Raw genomic sequence first — 13,539 nt, forward strand, 5'->3', positions numbered from 1 at the left:
TTTCCCTTCCCAGAATTTACTGAAGAAATCAGTCAAACAAATACCAGATGCATTAATCAATTTCCAGCACCAGTCTGGAAAGGTACAATACTTCTGTTAGAACTGGTCTACCTTATGAAAATAATAAATCCTACATTTTCAAGAGGCTTTTTTTTTTTTTTTTTTTCCTCCATGTGCTTGAGAAATTTCTTATTAGGCTTTGTTCCCAAGCGCCACGCTAAATGTTAAGCCCTTTCTTCACTTTGGAGCTAAAAGGAAAGAAAATAATGATGTCTCATAATGACAGCTGTCTGAGAGATCTGTGGGAATCAGAGAGCTTCCTGGGAAACCCAGTGTGCAATCTACCTGACCCATTGGTCCCTCCTCCCACAGGGCCCAGCCATGGGCTCACGCACCAGGAGTCTAAGCTGGCTGATGCGGTGGCAGTGTGGGACAGGCGGGCAGAGACAGAGCAGGGCAGCTGCAAATGAAAATCACCCTGGGGATGGTTACAACTAGATAAAGTTTTCGACAATAAGATTCCAGAGACTGCTGACTGGAGAAAAGCTCAATATTTTAGTCTCAGTACAAATTTGCTTCAATCTTATACAACTCCCATGCAGCAGCATCCACAGCTGCATGCTGTAAACAACAAACAAATCTATTTCCATCAGCCCTGCTGATGCTATGAGAAAAGTGCCTGAGCATAAGACATGCCCAGATGTAGAGTCTCACCTGAGCCTAGTGCTGCCCTCCATTTGGCCCCTCTAACTTAATATCGTTGTTACAAAGCTATTGGTCTCCTGGTAGCGAGCTGGCTCAATGCAGAGCCTCTTCTTCCAGCTAATCTGACAACTCCGATCCAAGAAGCATCAAGGGCCCAATTAAGAAGACACATCTTATCAAGGAGCTTATTTTGCATAACAGAATACAAATGACGAATAAAAATTTAATGTTTAATAACTTAGTACAAAGAGGGCTGTTGATATAGAATGCCTGGAATTTTTATGGCGGCTGTCAGACTTGTGATAAAACTGTTATATAGGAACACTTGGCAAAAAACAGCGTAGAATTTTTCAGTAATGGTGTGTGCATGATATTGCATTAATTCTTGATAGGAAAGTAACTGTAAGCCTGGGAATCAGCCAGTTTGAGTTTCAATGCAAGATGATTTTTTTATTTTTTTTTTTTTTTTGAAGGACATCTAAATACATTTTAATGAAGAGTCAGCTGAAACGATAGCTGGTACTTCATAAATGCATTTGTGTGTTTGCTGAAGTCCAAAAATTAGAGGCAAATCATCATAATCCCGCTGGGTTGAGGGTAACTTTGTCAGATTCAGTGATGTGGATGCAGCTTGCTGGTAACCATCACTAATGGACGGTAGCAGGTAAGCTTAAAGAGGAAGCAGAGGTTATCTGTAGGGCTCTGGCCTTGCTGGGTAGGGGCTTTTCTTCCATTTATTTATACTGTGTTTAACAGTTGAACGTGGATGTAGCTCTTCTCTGACTCCAACAGTCATAATCTGCAGAAAAGCCAGACGTGCCTTTGTTCTTACAATGGCAATTTTTACATTACAATTCCTTCAAGATAATAAAGAAAATATTTTTTGCGCTTCAAATTCTGATCCCAAATAGTTTTTCAATCAGCAGGTATACATTATGTTATTAAAGAATTAACGCAGCCAGCATAACCAGCATGTTCTGTAAATATGTAAATGTCAAACGGGAGAAAGAAACGCAGCTCAGAATTTCTTTCCAGCATTTTCATGAAGCTGATGCCTTTACACAGGTTTGAAACCCTCATATCATATCCTGATGAATTTGCCATAACTCCTAATAATCCTTCTTGGAAAAAAAAAATAATAATAAAAAAAAATCTAAATACCTAAGTGTAGAAATTAAGTCATCTTTACCAGTACACTTAAAGTGTCCATTAAATAATGCTAAACTAATGATGAATTAGAGTGGAACTCTTTTGGAAGTACATATCACATCCATATGAATACTAAATGAATTTCTTATTCATTCAATTCTATTGTATTAGTGTTATTGCAATGAATACCAAATGAATTCCTAATGATTGGATACTTAAAATAAAGTGTTACCCCTTTACAATAGTCATCAAACTTTAAGAACAATTTGAGATAAAAAAGACGATGTACTGGTGGGGGAAAAAGAAGAAAAACAGGTTCAACTGTATAGTTCAGTCTATTGAAGGGTATAATTTATCTGATGATGCTAATATTCAGATGCAGCCTTATATTAGAATTAATACTACAGGAGTGGACCCTTATACAGAGGATTTGTTGCAGAAATAAAATCTATCAGTAACAGTTTCATTGTTCCATCATTATGAACTCATTTGGTATTCACTGTAATAGCGCTGATCGTAATGAATTTGTTTGATATTCATGTGGCTCTCACATGCATTAACATAGGCTTTCTGTTGTAATTCAACATCCAACAAGCATTAGTTAATGTGGACTTTGGTTTAGGCATGGACTAGTGTTCTGCAACTAGAGTTTGCTTTCAGTTTATAAGCAGTTGAAGGACAGTTTCCTCTAATTTCTGGTTCTTCTCACTAATACAATATTTTAACCTGGAAAGCCTCCTAGAAGATCTCACAATATCTTTTCACATGAACATAGGTGTGTGCCATCTTATATTTCAGGCGACAAGCCAGAAAGAGAGAATTTTATCACCCGGGCACATTACCTCATTATCCCCTTAGCAATAGTGGTTTTGGCACAGCCTGGAGCTGGCACAGTACTGAGGGAGCAAGGAATTGTGACTCCTGGTACTAAATGGATTTTGTTGCTTTAGGTTAGGAAATGCCTGGACTTCGCAAACATAGGGTGGTATATATTTGGCAAAGTGAACTCCTGCCCTTGCATCACCTTTCGTAAAGGAAATAACTGCATGGCAAAAAGCAGAGTAAATCTTTGGAAAGTTTTCATAAAGGAGGGAACTCAGCCAGGTTTTCAGCAGTTTCAACTCACTTGAAATTTTTCAGGCACTCCTCAGTCAAAGCTTGACTAGCGCAGGCTCTGGTGTGATTCAGCATCAGTCAGGGTGTTAGACTCCATTTCCCCATTGTGCCTCACAGTAATTATCCCCATTATATCTTCAAGAGATTATAGATGAGCGATAGATGAACTATAATCACTATTAACAAGAATTATAGCAATTTTTATGCATAAGTGTTCAAAACACCAGGGGCCGTGCGCTCAGGTAATACACATAGATTTAGTTCATGTAATCAATTTGATTGTAGTAATTGGTAACATGAAATTAAGGAGTCAGGTGATCTCCTGATGCTATCAGTGCTGCTGCTGCAACCCAAGGCATTTTCAAAATCCTGTCCCTGTTTCCTTCCAGTGTCTCACAAAGGAGGCTTTCCTTTGGCTTTCCTGACTGCTTTATACAAAGAATTTCTTACTCACACATAAACTCACTTTCTCCCACTTGCCTTTCCCCTGTGACTGCCTCTAGGAAGCTGGGATTGGCCCCACTCAGTGCATGGGGCCTCTTTTCCATCCTTAATCACAGACTCATAGAATCAGTAAGGTTGGAAAGACCATTAAGATTATCTAGTCCACCACCGTACCTCTAAACCATGTCCCACAGTGCCACATCTACACATTTCTTGAACACCTCCAGGGACAATGACTTCACCACTCCCTGGGCAGCCTGGGCAAATACCTCACTGCTATTTCTGAGAAGAAATCTTTCCTAATATCCAACCTGAACCTCCCCTTGTGCAACTTAAAGCCATTAACTCTCATCCTATTTCTGTTACCTGGGAGAAGATGCCAATCTTGCAGGGCCAGAGGTGTGATGTGGTGGTGAAGGCTCCAGAAGAGACCCTCTGGCTCCCAGACACATGGCACAGGACACTGCCTGAGTAAGGAAGGTTCTCCACAGCCCTAGGGAAAGATCAGCTCCCTGTCTCTTGTAAGACAAGGTGGGTCTACTGCATGCCCCTTGTCTGAGCTCCTGCCCAGTCAAGACACTGGCAGAGCTTAGTCCTATCCAACCCAAGCCAGAAGCTACCTGGTGGCTGTATCAGACACCCACAGCACTCAGGCTCATTAGTACTTAAATCATGGGGGCAAAAAGGAAAACACACACATTAAATACAGTGAAAGGAAGGCTTGGATGCTCAGGGCCAGTCAGCAGGGCACAGATCTCTCTTACTGGCCACAGCTCAGTCAGGGTGTGGGATTGGATGGCTCCAAGGTGCCTCTTCCCTTACTATTCAGCTTCCCTTTTGACTCGATGGCAGGGCAAAATGTGTTAGGGCTCTTTGGAAGCCCTGATAGATGTAAGCACTGTTTAATTAATTTGATTTATGATATAATTGCACCACTGTGCTTGAGGGTTTCAGGGAATTCCATTTCTAACATTCCTTCATAAAAGGGATTTCAAGTAAAAGTTTGCCAGGGGAAGTGGTGCTGCCCCAACAGGTGTAAGCAGCAGATCCACCAACCTGCATGGCCCCTCTAGCTGTGGACCCTCCTGACTTTTGAGCAAAGCTATTTATCTCTCTACTATCTACCAGTGTCATTCTAGGCAGACCAACCTGAAGCCCAGCTACTCTAAGAAATCCATCTTGGATTGGCTTGTGGGGGGTTTGGCATTTGGTGCCAGTGTTGTGTTTAGGACAGAGAACTTCCTCATAGGAATATGGAAAACATATATTTTTCTGTTCTTTTTATTTGCCTAACCAAAAAAAGTTATCTGTCTTTTCTGAGCTGAGATTAAAGAAGTTCATTATTTTGCTCACCTTCTCTAAGACAAACACATTTTCTTTTTTCTTTTTTTTAACCTATGAAGAACGTTAATGATTAACTGTTATACATGAAATAATGTTCTGTGGCACAGAAACAGAGAAAGGACTAAGTAACTGACTCCTTTATACTGTATGTTGTGACCAAGCACAAAGTTTGGCTGTGTTTAAGGAAAAAAATGGCAGGAGGCTGCCCAGCCACTGCAGGATACCTGTGATAATAATGTACTTGTATCACTTCACAGTTAAACTAAAGCAAACGTATGTCATTGCTGTGTGTGCTGTAACACCTGGGCACAATAGGAGGAATTCATGGACTGTGCACCCATAAATCTTCATTTCCTAGTTTTGTGGGTTTGTCAGGCCTTTAAAGTTATTTAACACGCTTTTTGCGGTGATAGATAGGTACTGAGAGTGTTATAAATACTAACTTGTGTCTGAAAGTTAGGCTGTGAAGCTATCACCCAGGCTTATGGCGTCTGTGATTTTATATCCAGCTAACAAGTCACTTTCATGGGTCGGGACATCATCTGGAGTCTATGAATGTGTAAGAACCAACAGTTACTGCATATATGGTTGGTGCTATTTAATTCATATATACAGCATTTCTTTCAGAGAAAAAGCACTGTAAGAGCGTTCTTTGCTTTAGTTTTCAAAATAAAGACCATAGGCTTTACTGGTGTCTGGTCTATCAGGAATTCATAATGAAAACGAATGTTCATTTTTCCTTTAAAAGTGTCTCAAGCTAAATGATTCTGACGCTTTCAATTTTTAACATCATAATCAATAAATGCTGCTTATGCACACTTTGCAAAGCCATCAGTTTAGAAGTTTGAAAAAAAAAATCTGCATATGGCTGCAGCTTGCTGACTGCAAAGCTCTAGCACTAAATCTTCTGAGTTAAAGTTTTACTGGTGTGTTATGAGTAAAAATGCCTTGTCAGCCATCTGCCAGTTTTTCTCCTAACATCCATATTTTCAACCCTTGCTAAACATTGGGAGCATTTGGCCACAAGAGGCCAGCTCTACAATTAAACAGCCGAGCTCTGCTGCAGAAGCAAGGGCATGTCAAAATAGAACTGTCTGTTATTAATTTTAAAAGTCCATAAAGGAAAGCTATGACCCTGTCAGGGTGATGGACTGGCAGTTAAATGTATTATAAACTGTTAACTCTCAGAGACACAAAAGAAAAGGAAAAGAAAAACAATGCAGTAGTGTCAAAAGCTTCAATAAATGCTAATCATGGCAGATTAATCAGCCTCTAATTCCACTGATCCAAAAAGGTTAGAGAGTCAATTGTGTAAAATTAGCTCTTTCTCATGTGTCCCTTTGCATTTGGAGAATCTGTCTGTTCATTTGCATCTTTTGCCAATGTTTACGAAGAATTCAGTTCATTAGCTCTTAAACATAAAATCAGACACTGGAAGGGGGATTCATTGCCTTTTCCTGCTTAAAGTAGTACTTAAAGCAAATAGCATTGCTACAGTGTACATTTATAGATTCTATCATGCAGCATTAATTACTGCACGTCTCATATCCAGAAACCTTCTTTTCATAGGAAAGTTTTCATGTGAAGTGTTCCATTTAGGTTGTAGAGAGGGCTTTTTTGATGGGTTAAGACACAGTCCTTAATTGCAAGACCAGATATGAGGCAAATGGGAGCTGCTAGTCCTTGGTAGAATACGTGCTAAAAGAGATCCCAGAAGTATGTGTTCTAGCTGCTTTGGGAAATCTCTGTTGTAACCTGTGTTAAAATCCTACAGCTTGCCAGAGAGAATGGCAGCTCAAATGAATGACTATGCAGAACACAAGAAAGCCCGAGGAAGGATCGCTTAATGACAAATAAAGCAGGAGATGAGAAGACATATTAGCTCGAGCTGTTTGAAGTGTTTGTAACTGAACTCAGGACCAGACAGGACTCACCTGCTCTCCTTACAAAGCCAACGTTCAGCCAGGATTCATCCATCATCTGACAGTGTTTGACTGCTGGACTGAGTTTTGAGGCCTCGTGCTGTTATAACTCAAGTTACTCGTGGAGTGCCTCAGAGCTAAGAAGTGCAAGAACAGAGACCGTAATTTCACAGCATACCTGCAAGCTTTACTGATCGTGGTTTCCTCTTCTAGGAAAATGCATATGGTCAGCTGAGGGGAATCTTGAAGCACAGCACATGCTCTCCTAAAGCTGTTTGCCTGGACTGCCTCCATTGTGACTGATGTGTCATACCTATTGAGAATTAAATAAATAAATAAATAAATAAAACTTGTTCCCCACATCAAAAAGATCACAGAATTTGACACAACATGCAGAAATCCAGGAACTTCTTCCCTGTTCTCCCTGGTAGCACAGGTCACTCAGACCCCTACCCCAAAGCCTTTTCACAGGTACACAGGGGAGAATTGAGGAGCTTTCCCATTTCACAGCTGCCCTCCCTGGACTACACAGGAAGGTCTGCATTTCACCCACACAAAGGAGAGAAAAAGCAGCCTGACACCCTTCCATGGGATTTAGCCTCTGACAAGGAAATCCCATTGAAACTGAGGATCAGCGCCAATCTCCCTGCAGCAACTGCAAGGCATTACCTTGGTCTTGGCCTTCCCTGACTTAAACACACAGCAGTGTACGTACATATTATTAAAAGGTTTCAAAGCAAAACACACCAGAGCCAGATGCTTGCCTAACTCCTTCATGAACTGCTGAATGGAGAAGAGATGTATGGAATGAGTCCCTGTATATGCTGGAGCTACACGAGGTGCCATGGGGTACCACTGCCCAATGCTGTCACAGCAGCATGTGAACACCGAGCATTTTTTGTCTTGATTGGCAAAAAAAAAAAAATCTTTCTGGATTTTCAGAGCTCGGCCCATTCTCTAGACTGTGGCAAGCCCCAGGGCATTAATGCTGTGGAGAAATTAGGGAAAGGTACCTACGCGAAGCATCATATCACCATCGGGGGTTGTTTCCACATCACCCTCATTTGCTTAAGGATAATTTGGCTATATGTATAACATGTTTCTGCGCTCAATGCACATATGCTTTGAACTCAAATTCTTCAATGGGGCTTCATCTCCTTGCTCTGTGTTGGCTTTAAGCTGAAATCCCACATTTTCTTAAGTAATACTTTTGATTAAAGTATTATTTCTAGATGTACTACATCAAAAAAATGAAAATAATACCTAGTAATGGAGACTTTTCTGGGGAAAGAAAATATTGTTAGGTGTGTCCCCAGGAAAAAAAAAAGGAAGAATAGCACAGTGGGGCTGTAATTTTAAAAGCTGACCCATGAGGAATACAGCTTAAAATATGAAAATACAATACAAAGTTTAAAACTTGATTATGATGTGGTGAAACAGAAAACCACAGAAATTATTTTAAATGGGATGTAGAGTAAGCATACATGGCACAGTGCAATGGATGGACTGTCAGCAGTATTTCTTTGTGTGTGCATCTTTTGTACTGCAGTGAAGTGCGCAACAGCAAGATTTGAATATTCTGAATCTGCCATCTCCCTCTTCTGTCAATCAGATCCTTCCAATTTTGAACATGCCAGGATGAACTATGTTGACTTCTTTGGCACAAGAAAGTGAATCCAGTGAAATTCATATATTCAATGGTTTCATGAAAATGAGAAAAGTCTGTCTATTTGCTAGAACAGCTTTGGGCTAGTTTTGAATGGCTGCATTTCATCTCTGCGTTTTCCCTCCCCACAACTGTTATGATGTGAAAAGTGCCCAAGGCCAGGGGCTTGTAGGCCCAAGTCCACTGAAATTAATTGCAATTGGGAAAAAAAGGCCTTTTGCCTAAGCCAGGCATATTATACTTTCCAACCTGACCACCTCTTCCTCCATTGATGGATACAGTTTACTCTATCACATCATTTCTTTTTTGCAAGTGCAGTGAATTTAATGCCATCCAAAAATGTATCAGACAACTTCTGGCACCTATTCTGTCTCAGAGGCACTCCAAGTGCTCACATATGCTTAAAGTTCAATAGTTTTCTATTGCTCTATCTTCCACAAAGTTTTTGCTGTAATACCAACAGGCAAGTTTAAAAGCTTCCAGTCTGGATGGAATAAAGTAGATATTTTCTTACTATAGCTATGGTGCCTCTTTCACTGTGACTCTACATAGGTTGCAGAGGACAGCTGACTTATGACATTTTCCATTGCACTCTGCCATTTTAAGTTGGCTTGAGACCAAAGAAAAGTGGAGTTACTACAACAAAACCTACACAGTCACAATCTAAACCTAACCTTCCCAGAAGTTTTCTAATGTTTGGGTTAACAAGAGTGGTATTTGCTCTGCTAAGAACCAGAAAAATCCACTTTCCATAAGGACTGATTTTGAGTTCAGATTTGGTAAGGACCTCCAGCTAAAGACCAAGTAAGAAAGTTAATTATCCTGGTGACAGCAGGGCTTTGCTTTGTGAACAAGAGTAGATTTTGGAAAGTTTCCTCACTGGTGTAGTTGAGGATGGCAAGAAAAGATTAAATTTTCAGTTATATCACTATAATTTAGTCTGTTAAGATGATTGATAAATTTTATAGGCTTTATAAGAATGCAGGCTAGAGTGGGGCTACATCCATTCTTTAGTATCTCCAAAAATACTTAGGTGGTACAGGAAGTGGGGAGGGATTTGAGAAGTCTTGTATTTCTTCTTGTGGGCCACTCTGACCGAGCATGGATGAACTTTAATGTTAACAGAGCAAGCTTTCAGATAAGATGTAAACCAGAGTTCTTGGACATCTCTGTGCTTCACCCTTCTGGCTGCTTTCCAGTTCCCCTCTGCCTACTTACAGTTTTTGCTGCTTAGGATAAAGTTTATTTCCTGCCCCAAACCATTCAGTAGCATTCTTGCTCACTATTAAACGAGCAGCTGCGTGTTAGTTGTGAAGAGAGCTTCTGCCTCTCAAAGACTGCTATTAGACTTGGATAATTAAAATCTATAAACACACTTTAAGCACAAGAACATCTCTTAAGAGTCAAAGATGCAGGGAAAAGGGTGAAGTGAACAGACTAAGTGACAGCCACTAGGAAATGTTTTGTTAACCAGACACAGGTTTTGCTCCTTTGTGCCTTAAGCATTTACTTACAGGGAACAAAGTGGCTGCAAATTGTTACCAAAAAAATGGTAGTATTTGTGCCTAGTTTGCATAGGCCAGTGTCTTAGAGTCAGATAACTAGGATCAACCCTCTGTCAGGATAGTGGTTGTCAGTCTGTCTTTTCCAGCAAACAGTGATCCAGACCAGCATAACAGAGACCATCTCTTCTACCCTCCCAAAACTTGTACAAACACAATGGTCCCTCTTCCTCTCCTGATCAGTTCTCTCATGTAGTATGATAAATGATCACTGCTCTTCACCCAGCATTCCTTTTCTGCCCTCAGCAGCAGAACGCTCACGATCACCTCTTAACAAGTAAAGGTTCATAGCAGTAAAAAACATGACAGTAGATCCAGCTATTACTTGACTTTGCAGATTTTCATTAATATACTTCTCTCATATTCAAATAGGTATTGTTGAACCCTGTAGCACTGATTGGCTTCTAATTTTTGGTGAACCATGTACTAAACTAGAGAGAACTTGGTGTCAAATCCAGTTTTAAGGCACACTGGTATCTGAAAGAGAGCCAAATATGTAGATCTTTCTCCTGGAACCCATTTCTAAATCAAACCTCACCAGCAGCTTTAGAGAATTTCAGACTCATTCAAATTAGGCAATTAGGCCCATTCAAGATTAAATTCAAGGCTTAACCTCAGTTTCCATCATTTGTCTCCTTATCCAGTGCAAACTGCTGCAGAAGAAAAACCTCGTAGAAGCGTTTCTCTTTCCAAAGATCAGAAACAGCAAATCATAAGCAGGTTCTTTTAATGCTTAAGTATATGACTATATATTCCACTGCCAACCAAAATCACAGCAAGAAAAAATATTACAGTGAAAATGCTGCCTGAAGTGGTGCAGACTTTATTGTCTTATTTGGTGAGACACAATTTACCTTTTATCTATTATTAGTGAGTAATTTCTCTTCACCATTTGAAGTAGTATGTTTCCCTTAGAAAACCACACAAACTAACCTTAGTATTAAATTCTCAGTAAAGAAAACTATCTTTTCTGGAAGTCACAAGATTCCAATAGTATATAGAATCTCTTATTTGTTCCCAAAGGCTTTTCCTTCACCAAAAATGACCCAGTTCACCTATTTTCTGTTGTTTCACAACCTTTCCATCCTCCTGAAAGAATTTGCCTTTGGGTTATAAGCCAGAAGGTGCTACCCCATATAGAAGGTGGTATTTTTACATCAAACTCAGTGCTATGATTTCCTTCTTTGTCTACAGCCATAACCATCCTCTTGTTCACACAGAAATGAAAGACAACAAAACAAAAAAAAGGGCATGGATTATGCAATGCACTTCCAGTAATATTTAATAGTCACAGTAAAATGCTGACATATATTGCTGTCTTCCTACAAACTTGTTTTCTGTAGAAATTACAGCCTACTGTTTAAGTCACCTGAATAATCTGCTTTACACATCTAAACAACATAACAAAACAACTCATCCTGATGAGATGAATGCTCTCTAGTGAACTTAACACTAAGCCCAGATTCTGCTCCAAGTTTTACAGTCAGCCTTCAATGACAGATACTCATTTACAAATGGCATCAAATGAGGTAGGAATCATCACTGACCAAACCTAGATGTTCACGAGCACCCTCGTAGTGATCCATACTTCCCAGCTTTTGTCTTATGGGCTGGTCTACCCCTTTTCATTGCCAGCAGGATGGTTTGCCTTTCCCAAGCACACACACATCTGCATCCTCTGCAAACCTACAGCCAGAAAACATTACTGCAGGAGCCACAGACATTGTCTTCCTGGAGAAAAAAAAAAAAGATTTTGGGAAGTATTGAATGTATTTTTAACTGACTTCTAGTGCAGTTTAGCAGCTGGAAGTCAGGTACAAAGCCAGAGCAAAGGGCTTATCCCATGTTACTGTGCCTCATGTCTTTTTCCACTTAGAGTGGAAAATAACACTCCTAAGAATACCAAGCTATGCTCTTATAACCAGAAGGCACAGGACAGTGTCCAGCACTGCAGGCTTTGATCCTTGTCCTTGGCCCATGATTTAAACAGGACTAACAGCATGCCCCGTGCTTTAAGAACCATGGACAAGCAGAAGATGAGAAGTACAGGACAAGTCTGTTTTGGGTAGGTACTGGCTAAGTCTCTGTTCCTGTCAGCTGGGGAGGATGTTTGAAATACCTGATTGGAAAATAAAGGCACCAAAAAAAAGTTACTTTTCCTTTCCTCTGTTTCTTTTAGAAACAAAACAAAACAAGGAAACTTGAACATTTGACAACCTACAGATTTCTTTTTATAAAACAAATAATAAAAATGAAGCTTTTTAGCTTTGTGAAGATGATTACTGAGAAATTCCAACAATGGTGAGCAGTTATGTGTTTGTTGGAGACCTGCATTCCTATTATAAAACTCTTCCCACAGAAGTCTTTAAATTAAAATTATTCTTTGAAGCTCAGACTAAGGCATCAAAAACAAACTGGAGTTCAAGTGTACAGTGTGATTTGCATGGGGAAAAGGAATTCATTTACATGGGTGCTTTTTGTGACAGTAGGAAAGACAGTCACGTTTATAGGAGAGCTCTAACTCCAAAGTATGGCCAATTTGTACCTGGCTAGGGGTTACTTGTTGAAAAAGTATTGATCCTTACTAGAATCAATTCCAATGTCATTTTTGTTTTCACAGCTTCATGTGTTCACAGCTCTGCTCTGGATCATGGTACCTTATATATGATCAGCAGGACCAGAATCACAGAAAGTCCTGGGTTAGAAGGAACCTCAAGGATCATAAGGTTCCAACCCCCCCTGCCTGGCAGGGCCACCAAACATCCACATTTACTAGATCAGGTTGCTCAGGGCCCCATCCAACCTGGCCTTGAACACTTCCAAGGACAGGGCATCCACAACCTCCCTGGGCAACCTGTTCCAGGACCTCACCACTCTCCTAGTAAAGAACTTCCCCCTAACATCCAACCTAAAACTACCCTCTTTCAACTTAAATCCATTTCCCCTTGTCCTGGCATTATCAGCCCTTTCAAAGAGTTTACTCCCCTCCTGGATATAGGTTCGTACAGATCATGAGTGGGACCAGCCCCCCATGCACATGGTTAATACAGCCACCCACAAGGCTGAACTTTAACAAATCTTCCTCTTGCTTTCACCCTGGGAACCTAAGTAACAAATCTGAACCAGTGGAACATCTTTAAGACTATGCTTCAGTTTTCCTTTCCTGTAAACAATTAACAAACAATAGCAAGCAGCCCATTTGGGAATATACAGTCAAAAAAGTACAGTTGGAAAGAGTAGTGTACTGAGATAGCAAAGAAACAAACTGGAAAGGAATACTTACCTGTAACCAAAGATTCAGGTTTGCAATGAAAAGCTCCACAAAGGAGGGACATCCAGAATGAGATCCATCCCCAGTGGCAGTCAGCACTTAAATAAGGTCTAGAAGAGGTGCAGCCAGGCTCCACCCTTCCACTCACACAGCTGAACTGCCTTCACCTGTGCTCCCAGGGCTGACCGGGTCCTTGCCTCAGGTAATCAATCAGTGGTTCAGGCTGTGACTCAGCAGGTCCTGTACAGGGAAGGTGGCATATTCACATATTTTAAATAGCTATGAGTTTTATTGTTTTTGATGTAAACATCATTAAATTTTCTTGTAAGCTTTTTGTTAAGTCCGTGATCATTTCTAAAG

General features: G+C 40.3%; 1 long non-coding RNA gene across 1 annotated transcript; it reads right to left on the bottom strand.

Annotated features, from left to right (window-relative positions):
- Positions 1–413: 413 nt before the first annotated feature.
- Positions 414–13,264, bottom strand: LOC107319266. Its single transcript, XR_001557712.2, has 4 exons — positions 13,192–13,264; positions 6,859–6,993; positions 3,781–3,907; positions 414–1,504 (listed from the first exon to the last, which is right to left on the bottom strand). It is a non-coding gene; the product is annotated as an uncharacterized LOC107319266 (long non-coding RNA).
- Between the last annotated feature and the right edge of the window lie 275 nt (positions 13,265–13,539).

This window comes from Coturnix japonica, chromosome 11 (genome assembly GCF_001577835.2).
Source record: "Coturnix japonica isolate 7356 chromosome 11, Coturnix japonica 2.1, whole genome shotgun sequence".
Lineage (NCBI taxonomy): Eukaryota > Metazoa > Chordata > Aves > Galliformes > Phasianidae > Coturnix > Coturnix japonica.